Genomic DNA, 16,654 nt, shown 5'->3' with positions numbered 1-16,654 from the left:
TTCCATGGTTCTAATAGACACCTGACCTGGAACACTACTGTAGAACAACTTTCCCTCCAAGACTGACTGCAACAATGCTGAGAGATTATTTATTAATTTATTAATTTCAATGATAAGCATTATGTAGCAGAGTTTATTCCTCCCTGGACTGGGCTTGAACCAGGGACCCTCTGCACAACAGTTATTCAAGGTCTTTGTAACGGCCGTTGGTGGAAGAAGGTGAGGACCAAAGCGCAGCGTGGTACGTGTTTGTCATTTATTAAATAGAACTGAACACTAAATACAAAGTAACAAAAAGAACAACCGAAACAGCTCCGTCAGGTGCAAAACACAAAACAGAAAGCAACTACCCTCAAACTACCCACCCATATGGGCAGGAGGTACCTAAGTATGGTTCTCAATCAGAGACAACGATAGACAGCTGTCCCTGATTGAGGACCATAAGACAAAAACATTACCAACTTCCGGGTTGGAGCGAGCAGTCGCATCCGCATTTCGCTCCACAGGTAGTATAACTTTTTCATTACATTTCATTACATTTCATTTCATTATAGTACAACGGTTTGATTTGTCTAATCTTAGCAATTTCTTCTTAGCTAGCTACATAGCCGTCTTTGTATCAAAGATAATTGCGTAATTATCGTATTTCGTCGTCCTAACGTAGTCTTCACTGCTCTGCCCAGCAGCTAGCCAGCTAGCAAACGTCCACCGATTAGCAGCACTGTAGAAACTATTACACTCAACTGAACGACTTGATTAGTGTAGTGTTAGCTAGCTACATAGCTGTCTTTGCTGTCTTCGTATCCAAGATAATTGTGTAGTTTAGAGTGTGTAGTCTTAGAGTGATTATCTTAATTTACCGAGGTTAGCTAGCCAGCTATTTGTCGTCCTTAACGTAGGAGACACTGCTAGCTAGCCAACAGCTAGCCAACGTCTTCCGAATAGAACTCAACAACCCGGTCGCATTCCGCTTCACTCCACAGGTAGTATCACATTTTCATTTCATTTCATTACAGTACAACGGTTTGATTTGTTTGATCGTAGCTAGCTACATAGCTAGCTACATAGCCGTCTTTGTATCAAAGATAATTGTGTAGTCTAGAGCGATTTTCTAGGTTAGCTAGCCAGCTATTGTCGTTCTTTTAACGCAACATAACGTAATCAACACTGCTAGCTAGCCAGTTAGCCCCCGAATAGCAGCACTGTAGAAACTATTACACTCAACGGAACGACTTGATTAGTGTAGTGTCAACAACGCAGCTACTGCCAGCTAGCCTGCAAAGTCAACAACGCAGCCACTGCCAGCTAGCCTACTTCAGCAGTACTGTATCATTTTAATCATTTTAGTCAATAAGATTCTTGCTACGTAAGCTTAACTTTCTGAACATTCAAGACGTGTAGCCCACTTGTCATTCCAATCTCCTTTGCATTAGCGTAGCCTCTTCTGTAGCCTGTCAACTATGTGCACCCCTTCTGAAAAAACCTACACTCGATCCCTCCGATGTCAACAACTACAGACCATTATCCCTTCTTTCTTTTCTCTCCAAAACTCTTGAACGTGCCGTCCTTGGCCAGCTCTCCCGCTATCTCTCTCAGAATGACCTTCTTGATCCAAATCAGTCAGGTTTCAAGACTAGTCATTCAACTGAGACTGCTCTTCTCTGTATCACGGAGGCGCTCCGCACCGCTAAAGCTAACTCTCTCTCCTCTGCTCTCATCCTTCTAGACCTATCGGCTGCCTTCGATACTGTGAACCATCAGATCCTCCTCTCCACCCTCTCCGAGTTGGGCATCTCCGGCGCGGCCCACGCTTGGATTGCGTCCTACCTGACAGGTCGTCTCCTCACCACGCGCTCTCACCACTGGTGTCCCCCAGGGCTCTGTTCTAGGCCCTCTCCTATTCTCGCTATACACCAAGTCACTTGGCTCTGTCATAACCTCACCTGGTCTCTCCTATCATTGCTATGCAGACGACACACAATTAATCTTCTCCTTTCCCCCTTCTGATGACCAGGTGGCGAATCGCATCTCTGCATGTCTGGCAGACATATCAGTGTGGATGACGGATCACCACCTCAAGCTGAACCTCGGCAAGACGGAGCTGCTCTTCCTCCCGGGGAAGGACTGCCCGTTCCATGATCTCGCCATCACGGTTGACAACTCCATTGTGTCCTCCTCCCAGAGCGCTAAGAACCTTGGCGTGATCCTGGACAACACCCTGTCGTTCTCAACCAACATCAAGGCGGTGGCCCGTTCCTGTAGGTTCATGCTCTACAACATCCGCAGAGTATGACCCTGCCTCACACAGGAAGCGGCGCAGGTCCTAATCCAGGCACTTGTCATCTCCCGTCTGGATTACTGCAACTCGCTGTTGGCTGGGCTCCCTGCCTGTGCCATTAAACCCCTACAACTCATCCAGAACGCCGCTGCCCGTCTGGTGTTCAACCTTCCCAAGTTCTCTCACGTCACCCCGCTCCTCCGCTCTCTCCACTGGCTTCCAGTTGAAGCTCGCATCCGCTACAAGACCATGGTGCTTGCCTACGGAGCTGTGAGGGGAACGGCACCTCAGTACCTCCAGGCTCTGATCAGGCCCTACACCCAAACAAGGGCACTGCGTTCATCCACCTCTGGCCTGCTCGCCTCCCTACCACTGAGGAAGTACAGTTCCCGCTCAGCCCAGTCAAAACTGTTCGCTGCTCTGGCCCCCCAATGGTGGAACAAACTCCCTCACGACGCCAGGACAGCGGAGTCAATCACCACCTTCCGGAGACACCTGAAACCCCACCTCTTTAAGGAATACCTAGGATAGGATAAGTAATCCTTCTCACCCCCCCCTTTAAGATTTAGATGCACTATTGTAAAGTGACTGTTCCACTGGATGTCATAAGGTGAATGCACCAATTTGTAAGTCGCTCTGGATAAGAGCGTCTGCTAAATGACTTAAATGTAATGTAAATGTATGTGTCTGTCTATCCCTGTTCTTTCCTCTCTGCACAGACCATACAAACGCTCCACACCGCGTGGCCGCGGCCACCCTAATCTGGTGGTCCCAGCGCGCACGACCCACGTGGAGTTCCAGGTCTCCGGTAGCCTCTGGAACTGCCGATCTGCGGCCAACAAGGCAGAGTTCATCTCAGCCTATGCCTCCCTCCAGTCCCTCGACTTCTTGGCACTGACGGAAACATGGATCACCACAGATAACACTGCCACTCCTACTGCTCTCTCTTCGTCCACCCACGTGTTCTCGCACACCCCGAGAGCTTCTGGTCAGCGGGGTGGTGGCACCGGGATCCTCATCTCTCCCAAGTGGTCATTCTCTCTTTCTCCCCTTACCCGTCTGTCTATCGCCTCCTTTGAATTCCATGCTGTCACAGTTACCAGCCCTTTCAAGCTTAACATCCTTATCATTTATCGCCCTCCAGGTTCCCTCGGAGAGTTCATCAATGAGCTTAATGCCTTTATAAGCTCCTTTCCTGAGGACGGCTCACCTCTCACAGTTCTGGGCGACTTTAACCTCCCCACGTCTACCTTTGACTCATTCCTCTCTGCCTCCTTCTTTCCACTCCTCTCCTCTTTTGACCTCACCCTCTCACCTTCCCCCCCTACTCACAAGGCAGGCAATACGCTCGACCTCATCTTTACTAGATGCTGTTCTTCCACTAACCTCATTGCAACTCCCCTCCAAGTCTCCGACCACTACCTTGTATCCTTTTCCCTCTCGCTCTCATCCAACACTTCCCACACTGCCCCTACTCGGATGGTATCGCGCCGTCCCAACCTTCGCTCTCTCTCCCCCGCTACTCTCTCCTCTTCCATCCTATCATCTCTTCCCTCTGCTCAAACCTTCTCCAACCTATCTCCTGATTCTGCCTCCTCAACCCTCCTCTCCTCCCTTTCTGCATCCTTTGACTCTCTATGCCCCCTATCCTCCAGGCCGGCTCGGTCCTCCCCTCCCGCTCCGTGGCTCGACGACTCATTGCGAGCTCACAGAACAGGGCTCCGGGCAGCCGAGCGGAAATGGAGGAAAACTCGCCTCCCTGCGGACCTGGCATCCTTTCGCTCCCTCCTCTCTACATTTTCCTCTTCTGTCTCTGCTGCTAAAGCCACTTTCTACTCTCTAAATTCCAAGCTTCTGCCTCTATCCCTAGGAAGCTCTTTGCCACCTTCTCCTCCCTCCTGAATCCTCCTCCCCCTCCCCCCCCCCTCCTCCCTCTCTGCAGATGACTTCGTCAACCATTTTGAAAAGAAGGTCGACGACATCCGATCCTCGTTTGCTAAGTCAAACGACACCGCTGGTTCTGCTCACACTGCCCTACCCTGTGCTCTGACCTCTTTCTCCCCTCTCTCTCCAGATGAAATCTCGCGTCTTGTGACGGCCGGCCGCCCAACAACCTGCCCGCTTGACCCTATCCCCTCCTCTCTTCTCCAGACCATTTCCGGAGACCTTCTCCCTTACCTCACCTCGCTCATCAACTCATCCCTGACCGCTGGCTACGTCCCTTCCGTCTTCAAGAGAGCGAGAGTTGCACCCCTTCTGAAAAAACCTATACTCGATCCCTCCGATGTCAACAACTACAGACCAGTATCCCTTCTTTCTTTTCTCTCCAAAACTCTTGAACGTGCCGTCCTTGACCAGCTCTCCCGCTATCTCTCCCAGAATGACCTTCTTGATCCAAATCAGTCAGGTTTCAAGACTAGTCATTCAACTGAGACTGCTCTTCACTGTATCACGGAGGCGCTCCGCACCGCTAAAGCTAACTCTCTCTCCTCTGCTCTCATCCTTCTAGACCTATCGGCTGCCTTCGATACTGTGAACCATCATATCCTCCTCTCCACCCTCTCCGAGTTGGGCATCTCCGGCGCGGCCCACGCTTGGATTGCGTCCTACCTGACAGGTTGCTCCTACCAGGTGGCGTGGCGAGAATCTGTCTCCTCACCACGTGCTCTCACCACTGGTGTCCCCCAGGGCTCTGTTCTAGGCCCTCTCCTATTCTCGCTATACACCAAGTCTCTTGGCTCTGTCATAACCTCACCTGGTCTCTCCTATCATTGCTATGCAGACGACACACAGTTAATCTTCTCCTTTCCCCCTTCTGATGACCAGGTGGCGAATCGCATCTCTGCATGTCTGGTCGGTTGTAATACTAAACCGTCACTTCAGAACCACTGATGATCAGTAAGCCTGATGCCCTCTGGTTCGGATAATATACAAGGGAACAGTAATGGTGGAAACTATGTAGTAGACCTGTTGTTAATGCTGTTAGGTCTGTAATTCCCACAACTAAATTCTTGCATAATTGGGTCATATCCTCGAGAAAACATACTAATCAGATTTGCCAAGTCTCCACCCCTCTAAATCGAAACTCTCAGCCAGTTTCGGGCAAATCTATGGGCCAAATGTCCTCTCCCCTCCCGAAATTTGAACGATGCGAAATCATGTGTTGTTCAAATGATCAGTGACCAAAATTATGCTTAACAGAACAAAGTTCCTAGTTAGTCGTCACATCCCACAATCTGTGGGATAAGTAATCCCTCTCACCCCCCCCCCTTTAAGATTTAGATGCACTATTGTAAAGTGACTGTTCCACTGGATGTCATAAGGTGAATGCACCAATTTGTAAGTCGCTCTGGATAAGAGCGTCTGCTAAATTACTTAAATGTAAATGTAAATGTAAATGTTGACAGATGCTTCTACCATTTATGTTACGTGCATCTGTCCACGAGAGATTAGATCCGTAGTAGTTGCACAAGGAAGGATTAGATTCTCAAAGTAACAGGGTCATAGGCGGATACCGTCTACTATTCCTAATGTAGAGTAACAAGGATAGATCCTAGTGTCCAATGGCCATAGGGGATCCATTCAGTCAGTGTAACGGTATAGATGTAGCTATCATCTGTAGTACAGGCAAACACAGTCTCCTTTCACTTCCTCTTAACTAGATGATAAATGGAGTTCATTAGTCATATAGACAGTTGTCCTGTGTTCAATGTCTGGAGGTCACAGCTCCATCTCTATTCTCTACTGTTTGCTCCATTCGCTCTTCATTCTCTATTCTCTTGCTCTTTCTCTATCAGGCTGTCTCCCTGTTTTCTCTCACTATTTTTTGCAGAGATCAGAAGGAGACTATTTAGCTCTAATGGTGTCTGCCACCAAATCCCCCTTTGAATAAAAGTCAGAAATTGAAGCGGGCAAATCATGTTTTATGTATATTGTGCTTACACAATGAAAGCAGAAAGCAGAGGGGGAAGTGGGGCAAGCATTATAGCCTGGCGTATTATAGCAACAAAGCTGCTTTACCCCCCTTCCTTAGAAAATGACTGCAGCATAGCAGCAATAGTCAGAAAGGGAGAGGTTGAGGGGAGAGAGAGAGAGAGAGAGAGAGAGAGAGAGAGAGAGAGAGAGAGAGAGAGAGAGAGAGAGAGAGAGAGAGAGAGAGAGAGAGAGAGAGAGAGAGAGAGAGAGAGAGAGAGAGAGAGAGAGAGAGATTTTAGAAAAGCTATTGACTTGCAAAGCGGAAGGAACACTACATATAAATTGCATTAGCTTGCTACTGTCTGTGTTCCATCTGTGCTACTGTAACTCTTGGGTTTGATTGAGCTTGTAGGCTACAGTGAGACTGGCTGGGTTAAGATGGAAACTAGTTAAGTATTGTGAGGGTTGATATGACAGTTATGTAAGCCATGTGCAGTGCTTCTCTCTCTCCCAGCTCTCTCCTTTTTTCTTTTGCTCTCTTTCTCTGCTTCTCTCCCTCCTCTCTCTTTCTCTGTCTCACTCTGCCTTTCTGACTCTCACTCCTATGCCTCTCTCTGCCTTTCTGACTCTCACTCCTATGTCTCTCTCTGCCTTTCTGACTCTCACTCCTATGTCTCTCTCTGCCTTTCTGACTCTCACTCCTATGTCTCTCTCTGCCTTTCTGACTCTCACTCCTATGTCTCTCTCTGCCTTTCTGACTCTTACTCCTATGTCTCTCTCTGCCTTTCTGACTCTCACTCCTATGTCTCTCTCTGCCTTTCTGACTCTCACTCCTATGTCTTTCTCTGCCTTTCTGACTCTCACTCCTATGTCTCTCCCTGCCTTTCTGACTCTCACTCCTATGTCTCACTCTGCCTTTCTGACTGTCACTCCTATGTCTCTCTCTGCCTTTCTGACTCTCACTCCTATGTCTCTCTCTGCAGTAACTAACCTGGATGCCCGTTTAGGCACAGGTGTTTAGTGTCTGTCTGTGAGAGGGGAGTTAGATGGAAGGATGGATGGAGGGATGTGTCTCGTTGCCCAGTGGACAGTTTGGCTAGTGATGGTTGGAAAAATGGTGCCGGAGGAGATGGCAGCCGTTTTACGGTCTCCTAACCAATTGTGCTATTATGTGGGGGGTTTTCACGATATTTGTAAATTATTTTGTACATAATGTTTCTGCAACTGTATCTTACCACAGAAAAGAGCTTCTAGATATCAGGACAGCGATCACTCACCTTGTATTAGAAAGATTTTTTCAACAACAGTAGCAAGCAGGACTCACACGATATTCTCCAAACACCCCATAGGGCAGACATCCCAATTATTCGCAAAAGGAAGCGACGCAGAGGACACAGAGCGGGATGCCTCATGAGGACCCGCAGAAGGCAACTAGGAAAGCTGCCGTTACCGTCAATATTACTCGCCAACATGCAATTATTGGACAATAAACTAGACGAGGTAAGATCACGAATATCCTACCAACGGGACATGAAAGACTGTAATATCCTATATTTCGCGGAATCGTGGCTGAATGGGGACATGGATATTCAGCTAGCGGGATACACAGTCTGTGCATATTTGTAAACAACAGCTGGTGCACAGAATCTAAGGAAGTCTCAAGATTTTGCTCATCTGATGAGTACATTATGATAAATTGCAGGCCACACTACTTGCCTAGAGAGTTCTCAGCTATACTTTTCGAGGCTGTTTATTTACCACCACAGACAGATGCTGGCACTAAGACCGCACTCAGTCAGCTGTATAAGGAAATAAGCAAATAGGAACCCACTCACCCAGAGGCGGCGCTCCTAGTGGCCAGAGACTTTAATGCAGGGAAACTTAAATCAGTTCTACCAAATCTCTATCAACATGTTAAATGTGCAACCAGAGGGAAAACAATTCTAGATCACCTATACTTCACACACAGAGATGCGTACAGAGCTCTCCCTCGCCTTCCATTTGGTAAATCCGACCACAACTCTATCCTCCTGATTCCTGCTTACAAGCAAAAATTAAATCAGGAAGCACTAGTGACTTGGTCTATAAAAAATGATGAAGCAGAAGATAAACAACAGGACTGTTTTGCTATCACAGACTGGAACATGTTCCGAGATTCTTCCGATGACATTGAGGAATACACCACATCAGTCACTGGCTTTATCAATAAGTGCATTGAGGATGTCGTCCCCACAGTGACTGTACTTACATACCCCAACCAGAAGCCATGGATTACAGGCAACATTCGCACTGAGCTAAAGGGTAGCAACGAACCATCAAATAGGCAAAGCGTCAATACAGGGCTAAGAGTGAATCATACTACACCTGCTCTGACGCTCGGCGGATGTGGCAGGGCTTGCAAACTATTACAGACTACAAAGGGAAGCACAGCCGCGAGCTGTCCATTGACAGGAGCCTACCAGACGAGCTAAATCACTGAGGCATGCATGAGAGCATCAGCTGTTCCGGACTACTGTGTGATCACGCTCTCCGTAGCCGACGTGAGTAAGACCTTGAAACAGGTCAACATTCACAAGGCTGCGGGGCCAAATGGATTACCAGGACGTGTGTTCCGGGCATGTGCTGACCAACTGGCAGGTGTCTTCACTGACATTTTCAACATGTCCCTGCCTGATTGCATCAAGCAGACCACCATAGTCCCTGTGCCCAAGAACACAAAGGCAAACTGCCTAAATGACTACAGACACGTCCATAGCCATGAAGTGCTTTGAAATGCTGGTAATGGCTCACATCAACACCATTATCCCAGAAACACTACACCCACTCCAATTTGCATACCGCCCAAACAGATCCACAGATGATGCAATCTCTATTGCACTCCACACTGCCCTTTCACACCTGGACAAAAGGAACACCTACTGTATGTGAGAATGCTATTCATTGACTACAGCTCAGCGTTCAACACCAGAGTACCCTCAAAGCTCATCACTAAGCTAAGGAACCTGGGACTAAACAACTCCCTCTGCAACAGATGGTGAGGGTAGGTAGCAACACATCTGCCACGCTGATCTTCAACACTGGAGCTCCCCAGGGGTGCGTGCTCAGTCCCCTCCTGTACTCCCTATTCACCCACGACTGCATGGTCAGGCCAACACCATCATTAAGTTTGAAGACGACACAACAGTGGTAGGCCTGATCACCGGCAACGACGAGACAGTCTATAGTGAGGAGGTCAGAGACCTGGCCGTGTGGTGCCAGAATAACAACCTATCCCTCAACGTAACCAAGACTAAGGAGATGATTGTGGACTACAGGAAAAGGAGCACCGAGCACCTGCCCATTCTCATAAACGGGGCTGTAGTCGAGCAGGTTGAGAGCTTCAAATTCCTTGGTGTCCACATCAACAACAAACTCGAAAGGTCCAAACAGACCAAGACAGTCGTGAAGAGGGCACAACAAAGCCTATTCTCCATCAGGAAACTAAAAAGATCCTCAAAAGGTTCTACAGCTGCAACATCGAGAGCATCCTGACCGGTTGCATTACTGCCTGGTACGGCAATTGCTCGGCCTCCGACCGCAAGGCACTAAAGAGGGTAGTGCGTACGGCCCAGTACATCACCGGGGCCGAGCTGCCTGCCATCCAGGAACTCTACACCAGGCGGTGTCAGAGGAAGGCCCTGACAATTGTCAAAGACCCCAGTCATAGACTGTTCTCTCTACTACCGCATGTCAAGCGGTACCGGAGTGCCAAGTCTAGGACAAAAATTATTCTCAACAGTTTTTACCCCCAAGCCATAAGATGCCTCCTGGACTATTTGCATTGTGTGCCACCCCCCAACCCCTCTTTTACGCTGCTGCTACTCTGTTATATATGCATAGTCACTTTAACTATACATTCATGTACATACTACCTCAATTGGCCCAACCAACCAGTGCTCCCGCACCTTGGCTAACCGGGCTATCTGCATTGTGTCCCACCACCCGCTACCAGCTGCCAACCCCTCTTTTTACGCTACTTCTACTCCAACCCCTCTTTTTACGCTACTGCTACTCACATGTACATACTACCTCAATAAGCCTGACTAACCGGTGTCTGTATATAGCCTTGCTACTCTTATTTTCAAAAAATGTATTTACTTACCTCCAAAGGGTAGGTTTAACAGAGCAAATGAAATGTAACCAAATGTAACCAAGTCATATATTATCAATTATATTATTTAAGCCTATATAGCATTTGCGATGTCATCAACAGCTATTGTTTCAATTCAACTCAGGGTTCAACTACAAATAGATCATTCAAATAGGCCTAGGGTTTCTTTTTTGCTTTTTATAATATATTTGTCATTTTTTGCACTTTTTTTACACTCCAAAATCAAACGTATATGTAACGTTGTGCATACTGGAGGCAGAGAAGTCAGGTGCAGGAGAGCGAAAACTGATTTACAACGTTGTTGTTTAATAAACATAAAACACACCGTAAACAGAACATTAGATGAATGGGTCAAACAAAACCCGGTATCCACCAGCATAACGTACACACGCACTACAAGAAACAATTCCGGACAAGGACATGGGGGTAAACAGAGGGTTAAATACACAACATGTAATTGATGGAATTGGAACCAGGTGTGAGGGAAGACAAAACCAATGGAAAATGAAAGGTGGATCGGCGATGGCTAGAAAGCCGGTGACGTCGAACGCCGCTCGAACTAGGAGAGGGACCGACTTCGGTGGAAGTCGTGACAGTATACATACGAACAACAACTTACAGACAGACACACACAAACAATGACTATAGTACCAGTCAAAAGTTTGGACACACCTACTCTTTCAAGGGTTTTTCTTTATTTGAACTATTTTCTACATTGTAGAATAATAGTGAAGACATCAGAACTATACCAGGGAGTGATGCAACCGATGGTGCAGCTGTAGAACCTTTTGAGGGTCTGTGGACCCATGCCAAATCTTTTCAGTCTCCTAAGGGTGAATAGGTTTTGTCGTGCCCGCTTCACAACTGTCATTGTGTACTTATAATAATATAATAATATATGCCATTTAGCAGACGCTTTTATCCAAAGCGACTTACAGTCATGTGTGCATACATTCTACGTACTTGGACCATGTTAGTTTGTTGGTGATGAGGACACCAAGGAACTTGAAGCTCTCAACCTGCTCCACTGCAGCCGTCGATAAGAATGGGAGCGTGCTCAGTCCTCTTTTTCCTGTAGTCCACAATCATCTCCTTTGTCTTGAACACGTTGAGGGAGAGGTTGTTGTCCTGGCACCACATGGCCAAGTCTTTGACCTCCTCCCTATAGGCTGTCTCGTTGTTGTCGGTGATCAGACCTACCACTGTTGTGTCATTGGTAAACTTAATGATAGTGTTGGAGTCGTGCCTGGCCGTGCGGTCATGAGTGAACTGGGAGTACAGGAGGGGGCTGAGCACGTACCCCTGAGGGGCCCCTGTGTTGAGGATCAGTGTGGTGGGGGGCGGCCAGTCAGGACGTCCAGGATCCAGTTGCAGAGGGAGATGTTTAGTCCTAGGGTCCTTAGCTTATTGATGAGCTTTGAGGGCACTCTGGTGTTGAACGCTGAGCTGTAGTTAATGAATAGCATTCTCACATAGGTGTTCCTTTTGTCCAGGTGGGAAAGGGCAGTGTGGAGTGCAATAGAGATTGCATCATCTGTGGATCTGTTTGGGCGGTATGCAAATTGGAGTGGGTCTAGGGTTTCTGTGATCGTGTTGATGTGAGCCATGACCAGCCTTTCAAAGCACTTCATGTCTACAGACGTGAGTGCTACTAGTCGGTAGTCGTTTAGGCAGGTTACCTTAGTGTTCTTGGTCACAGGCACTATGGTGGTTCTGCTTGAAACATGTTGGCATTCCAATCTCTGAAAGAGAGATGTTGAAAATGTCAGTGAAGACACTTGCTAGTTGGTAAGCGCATGCTCGCAGTACACATCCTGGTAATCCATCAGTCCTGCGGCCTCGTGAATGTTGACCTGTCTAAAGGTCTTACTCATTGGCTGCGGAGAGCGTGATCACACAGTCTTCTGGTACAGTTGGCTCTCATACATGTTCCAGTGTTATTTGCCTCAAAGCGAGAATATAGAAGTAGTTTAGCTCATCCGGTAGGCTCGTATCACTGAGCAGCTCTCGGCTGTGCTTCCCTTTGTAGTCTGTAATGCTATGCAGGCCCTTCCACATCCGACGAGCGTCAGAGCCGGTGTAGTAAGACTCCATCTTAGTCCTGTCTTGATGCTTTGCCTGTTTGATGGTTCGTCGCAGGACATAGCGGGATTTCTTATAAGCTTCCGGGTTAGAGTCCCGCTCCTTGAAAGCGGCAGCTCTAGCCTTTAGCTCAGTGTGGATGCTGCCTGTAATCCATGGTTTCTGGTTGGGGTATGTACATATGGTCACTGTGGGGATGACGTCATTGATGCACTTATTGATGAAGCCAATGACAGATGTGGTGTACTCCTCAATGCGATTGGAGGAATCCCGGAACATGTTCTAGTCTGGGCTCGCAAAACAGTCCTGTAGCTTAGCATCTGCTTCATTAGACCATTTTTTATTGATCTAGTCACTGCTGCTTCCTGCATTTTAAGCGCATGCTTGCAGTAAAGGTCTTTACCGATTGCTCAGTTTGGCCTGGCGGCCAGCTCTAGGAAGAGTCTTGGTGGTTCCAAGCTACTTCCATTTAAGAATGATGGAGGCTGCTGTGTTCTTGGGGACCTTCAATGCTGCAGAAATGTTTTACCATTCCCCAGATCTGTGCCTCGACACAATCCTGTATCGGAGCTCTAAGGGCAATTCCTTCGACCTCATGGCTTGGCAAGACAAGAAGTTTTAAGTGCCTTTGAACGTGGTATTGTAGTAGGTGCCAGGTTCTGCCCAATAGTTTCCCGTGCGTATCAAGAATGGTCCACCACCCAAAGGACATCCAGCCATCTTGACACAACTTTGTGAAGCATTGGAGTCAACTTGGGCCAGAATCCCTGTGGAATGCTTTCGACACCTTGTAGAGCTGATGCCTTGACCAATTGAATCTAGGCCAAAAGTGGGAGTGCCACTCAATATTAGGAAGGTGTTGTTCATCATGCAAATGTTGCAGGTCTGTGGAGTTCCCTACATTTGCTATAATAATCTGTACAGAATCTCGAACAGCATTGATCAAACTTGCATTATGTATTTTTAATGTAATCTCAACTGCAATCCAGGTCACTTGGTTGTGCCATTAGATGATGTCACCATTGTTGTTGATTCTAAGCAATCTTGTCCTGCTATTTTTATTGACTTGGCTAAAGCTTTTGATACGGTACACCATTCCATTCTTGTGGACTGGCTAAGGAGTATTGATGTCTCTGAGGGGTCTTTGGTCTGGTTTGCTAACTACCTCTCTCAAAGAGTGCAGTGTATAAAGTCAGAACATCTGCTGTGTCAGCCACGGCCTGTCACCAAAGAACTACCCCAAGGCTCAATCCTAGGCCCCACGCTCTTCTCAATTTACATCAACAACATAGCTCAGGCAGATGGAAGCTAACCCTGATTCAGATGACCATCCTACCCATGCTAGATTACGGAGACGTAATTTATAGATCGGAAGGTAAGGATGAAGATAAGGCAGGTAAGGTTGCTCTCGAGCGGCTAGATGTTCTTTACCACTAGGCCACCAGATTTGCCACCAATGCTCCTTATAGGACACATCACTGCACTCTGTAAACTGGCCATCTCTGTATACCCGTTGTTGCCTATTTATAAAACCCTCTTAGGCCTCACTCCCCCCTATCTGAGATACATACTGCAGCCCTCTTCCTCCACATAAAACACCCATTCTGCCAGTCACTTTCTCTCCTGATTTCCTCACTTCTGCACTGATGTAAAAACTCAGTTGAGGAATTGTACTTACACTGTCGCTTTCAAACTTGGTCATGATGACCAACACATTACAGCAGTGACGGGTTCAATGAAGAATAAAAGAAGGAACATTTCAGTTTACGTTCTGATTCAATTGAATTTAAATGGAAATGACCCCAACCCTGCATCACCATTTGTCAAACCCCAAGTCATGGTGATAGTGTCAAATAGTGGGAGTGCTCCTGTGGCGAGGACATATGCTGGCATAGCCATAATCTACCAGTAATAAAACCCAGATTCTAATCTTAACACAGCTCAGGGTTTACGTCAGAAGAGACCACTGGGTGACATGTCATCTACTGATTAGAAATCCTACAGGGGAGGGAGTGTGTGTGTGTTTGTGTGTGTTTGTGCTTGCGTGTGCACACACGTGCAGGGGCAGATCAGTGTCAGAGCAGAGGCCATGTTGTCCGACCTCGTTTTATGAACGTTACAACTGTAAAGCCTTCCAAAGGCTAGAATCAGGGCCAGAGCTGTGTGTGTCTGTCTTCCCTCTTCTGTTTCTTCCCTACCTCTTCTCTAGGTCCCCAAAGCACACACATCCCTGGGTCGCTCATCTTTTCAGTTCGCTGCATCTAGCGACTGGAACGAGCTGCAACAATCACTCAAACTGGACAGTTTTATCTCAATCTCTTCATTCAAAGCCTCAATCATGGACACTCTTACTGACAGTTGTGGCTGCTTTGCGTGATATATTGTTGTCTCTACCTTCTTGCCCTTTGTGCTGTTGTCTGTGCCCAATAATGTTTGTACCATGTTTTGTGCTCCTACCATGTTGTGTTGCGACCATGTTGTTGTCATGTTGTGTTGCTACCATGCTGTGTTGTCATGTGTTGCTGCCTTGCTATGTTGTTGTCTTAGGTCTCTCTTTATGTAGTGTTGTGTTGTCTCTCTTCTCGTGATGTGTGTTCTGTCCTATATTTATATATTTTGTATTATTTTAATCCCAGCCCCCTTCCCCACAGGAGGCCTTTTGCCTTCTGGTAGTCCTCATTGTAAATAAGAATTTGTTCTTAACTGACTTGCCTAGTTAAATAAAGGTTAAATAAAATATTTAAATTATCCTCTCTCTTCCTCCTCTTTTCTCCTCCTCTTTCTCTTCCCTACCTCTCCTCTCTCTCGCCCTCTCTTCCTTCCTTCCTTCACCTCTTCTCCTTTCCTCCTCTCTCTTCTCCTTCTCTCACCTCTACAGAATAACAGGGTGGGTAGGCGTGCCCCTTATTACCTAGCTGGTTACCAAAGTTGGGGATCCATGAAAACAGGATGACAAATGGACCCCCCCCCCCCCAGCTCCCTGCTAGGACAAGACAGGAGGACAGGCCCTTGTGTCTCCTCACTCCTCCCTTCCTTCAGGGCTGTTTAGGATGATTAGGATCATTATGAGGATCTTCTGCTTTATGCTTTTTTTCTTATATGCTATATAGTTTGGGGTCAAGGGTGGGGGGGGATGGCCTTATTATATATATTTTGGGAAACACAGACTGAAAGGGGGGTAGGGAGTGGAGCATCATTTCTTTGTTATTCTTGGTCTCATCTGTTCATCATTATAATGGATGAGTAATGAATAGTTCCAACTCGTCTTGCTCATCCCAATAAGATCAGGGTAGCCACATTAGCCTGAAAAGATTAACTTGACCGACACACCCCCATATGTGTAGCAGCTTAGCCATATATCAGCATATATGAATGTTGGGCTGGTTCAGAAACAACTTGAGGGGTGCGTTAAAGCTGAGCTCTGAAGGTTAAACAGCACCACTGGTCGCTTTAGGTGCATTTATTATTGTTTTTGTTTTGTTTTGGGGGAGGCGATTATTCAGCAACGTAATAAGAAAACACCGTAGTACATCCATCCATCGTGCAGTGATGTGCCATTATGTCCGCGGGAATAAAACAGTGTTTGCTGTTTGGTGTAACATCTTTGTTGTTGTAATATCGCAACAGGATGTGGCAAAATCAGGAGTAACCCCATAAGCCCCCCAAAATTACTTGACAGACACACCCCCATAAGTGTAGCTAAAGCATATTTTACAGTTAGCCCACATGAAAAATACTACAGTTTACTATAGAGTACTAACTACTGTGGCAGACCAGAGGGTTTGACCAAGACGTTTCCACAGATCAGAGACAGATCAGTATTCACTGTAGTACTTTTGCTGAGGTTCTGCGACAACAACAAAAATATGCTAAAACACTACAGTGAATACTTATACCATAGTATACTATAGTATTTTTTTCATGTGGGAGGCTGTATCAGAAACACGCTGATAGTTGCTTCAAAGCAACAAAATACTCATCTGAGAAGAACTTTCTGAACCACTTGAATGTTACTTTAAAGCAACTGCAGGAAGAGAGGTTACATAGATTTTTGTCAGGTTTATTGAACTGACCCCAGTGCAGTGCTATAGGGCAGGAAGAACTAAGGCTAATGTATCAGTGATCAATCAGTGATCAGACTGTAGAGAATATATTGATCATTTAGAGTGGGATGGTGCTTGATAAGAGGAGGAGAAAGAGGTGAGAGAGATGGCGAGAGAGGGGACGGA

General features: G+C 46.9%; 1 protein-coding gene across 1 annotated transcript in view; it reads left to right on the top strand.

Moving 5' to 3' along the window:
* The window catches only part of LOC124038377 (leucine zipper putative tumor suppressor 2 homolog), a 124,479-nt gene that overhangs the window by 64,897 nt on the left and 42,928 nt on the right, over positions 1-16,654 (top strand). The gene's annotated exons all lie outside the window — the stretch shown is intronic.

The sequence above is a fragment of the Oncorhynchus gorbuscha genome, linkage group LG06 (assembly GCF_021184085.1).
Source record: "Oncorhynchus gorbuscha isolate QuinsamMale2020 ecotype Even-year linkage group LG06, OgorEven_v1.0, whole genome shotgun sequence".
Lineage (NCBI taxonomy): Eukaryota > Metazoa > Chordata > Actinopteri > Salmoniformes > Salmonidae > Oncorhynchus > Oncorhynchus gorbuscha.
The sequence above is the reverse complement of the archived record's forward strand: the minus strand, read 5'-3'. Positions and strand labels throughout refer to the sequence as shown.